This window comes from Lissotriton vulgaris, unplaced genomic scaffold (genome assembly GCF_964263255.1).
Source record: "Lissotriton vulgaris unplaced genomic scaffold, aLisVul1.2 SCAFFOLD_301, whole genome shotgun sequence".
In the NCBI taxonomy this organism is placed as follows: Eukaryota; Metazoa; Chordata; class Amphibia; order Caudata; family Salamandridae; genus Lissotriton; species Lissotriton vulgaris.
In genome coordinates this window covers 295,001-297,500 of record NW_028244321.1, presented here as the reverse complement: position 1 = coordinate 297,500, position 2,500 = coordinate 295,001, and the positions used below count along the sequence as shown (strand labels likewise).

Below are 2,500 nucleotides of genomic sequence, written 5' to 3'. Positions count from 1 at the left end.
TCTGATTGGCCTGGGGGAGAGCTCCGCTCCCCTTACCGCAAATATGTTCAAGAACGATAATTTATGTCAGTAAGTACAGTATACCTACATCTTATAATCATGTGTGTTTAAATAATTTGTTGTTAGATCGTTTAAATATTGAAAAGGATCTGTTTTTAATAGACATTTTACAAAAACAACTGGTACATTTGGGAATTCTGTAAAGGAAATTCCCAACTGCCGTGACATTGCCAACCACAATGCCGTGACTCAGATTCGAACCGAGGTTACTGCGGCCACAACGCAGAGTTCTAACCACTATACGATCACGGCGAGCTACTTGGGCTCAATAACGTACAGTGACATGAAGAAATTATAATTCGGAACACTCAGGGCTACTCCTGTGATAGGCTGAATGTGTTCATTGCTTCCTCATTCCTTATACAAAGGCTTTATCTCCTCAGTGGTTGATAGGCTGAAACCGTTTCCTGGCCGCCTGCTTGTGAACTGGCAGGAGTCAAAGATCACACATACACTGGTGGGCCTGTGATGGGACACCAATGCAGAGAAACACACCTGGCGCAGATATTCTATTCTGTTTATTAGACCTGCATCTCCCCTGTACCTCCTCAAGCCATCTGTATGTGAAGCAAGAAAGAGTTAAGGAACGGTCCATCTACACTTTTATTGGGAGGATGCTGCCGTGAGCTCCTCCCAGCTAATCACACAAACAGCAGTAAAGCAAGATAACTACACAGTTAGGGGGGACTGCATGGTTAGGTTTTTGAGGAATTATTGAAACTGACCTCAGTGACCCATAATCAGAGCTGTGGCTAATGACTGCATGCCTAATTATGATGAAGCAAGCACCATGGCTCGTAGGGGCCCCACAACACACTTTTCTTAGCTCATTGAATTAAAGTATAAACTTCTGCCATGTGTGAGTGGTAAAGGCTTGTTAATTTTGTTGCTTTTCAAATTCACGTCTGACAACAAGACGAAGGAACATTGGGGCATCAGACGCTTTGGAAAGTAGCCACCAACCGCAGAGAAAGAGAGAAAGAGGGAAAAGACAGTATGAGGTGTGGAGAAAACAGCAGCAGGTACAAGGAGCTCAAATGAGATTAATGGCGCCTAAATAGAGCCCCCAAAGGAACAGTTACAAATCTAAGAAAAGGGAAAGAAAAGACTAGGAAAAAACACAGAAAGAGCTTGTAGATGAAATTCTCTTCCAGGAACAGCAGGTTAAGAGAAATGACACAGGGAGCAGTTAAGCTTGTAACACGGGGGAGAATAGAAAAGAAAATGCAGTTTTATGAAGTGTGTTTGCCTAATCCAGCTAGCACTTTTATTTTATTTCTCTATTTGCTTCTTTTATTGGTAAAGTAAGTTTCAAGTGCATGCACAGGTATGACCGAGAGAGCCAGGGTATAATAATTTGAAGCGTTTGCACCAGCGCTAATGAAGGACGAGAGTTATAGCAAAGATATGAAAGGGGGAGCGATAATAAATATGTGATATGGCAATAGTGACACCAAAATAAGCCACCTATTTATAAAACTGACATGGAAGAAATACTAAAGGTTAACTTCTGAAATTGTAGCCGATGTTAAAAAGATTCTCGTTGTCGGCAGGATTCGAACCTGCGCGGGGAGACCCCAATGGATTTCTAGTCCATCGCCTTAACCACTCGGCCACAACAACTGACTGCAAGATGTGTGCACATAATCTGTATGCAAGTTTTCAAGGTGTCCCACAGCAAATTCCTGATATTCTGCAATGCACTTTTTAAAAATAAGGTTTTTTTCAGCAGGCACATTCTCTCCTAAAAACAAAAATTGCATTCGTATATCTCTAGTTTGGAATACCATAGGCTTGCATGCATACTCTCATGGGTCACTTAAGTTTTTTGGACCCTATTGCACTCTGTTTTCGTGCTGCTTTTAGTATATGTCCCATATTAAAGAAGTCTACCATCTTTGAGTATTTGAGGCTCCTTTGTAAGTGCTTTATATTTTTTCCTTGAAGAGCTATATAATAAAGGGGTCCGGGAAGGATTGCATTTATGGAAGATAAAAGAAGGCCCACTTGTCTCACCAAATGCTGTAGAGAAACCTGATGTTTTACTCATGTTATCCTTAGTTCGTTTTTGTTAGACCTTGCATTCTTAAGGTGGTCCCAACCCCACCTTATTGCTTTTCACCTCCGCATTTTGCTGTATCTTTTTGTTGGCCTTAGGACTCTGATCACTTTATCGCTACTAATCAGTGCTGAAGTGCATGTGCTTCTTCCCTAATCATGTGTATAATTGGAGTATACCTGACTGACAGATTTAATTTACTTGAAAGCCCCTTGTAAAGTGGTATACCATATACCCAGGGACTGATTGTGCCGCCCAAAGAAATAGCATTTCAAACCTGTCTCAAGCCTGCTACTGCAGTGCCTGTGCTGCAGTGTACTGCCACTTCGACTTGGCATTTAAAACTACTTGCCAAGCCTTAAACTCCAATTTTATTACATA

At 41.5% G+C, this 2,500-nt stretch overlaps 1 non-coding gene across 1 annotated transcript; it reads right to left on the bottom strand.

The window, feature by feature from the left end:
* Positions 1-1,601: 1,601 nt before the first annotated feature.
* TRNAS-AGA (transfer RNA serine (anticodon AGA)) lies at positions 1,602-1,683 on the bottom strand. The gene has a single exon. It is a non-coding gene; the product is annotated as a tRNA-Ser (tRNA).
* Between the last annotated feature and the right edge of the window lie 817 nt (positions 1,684-2,500).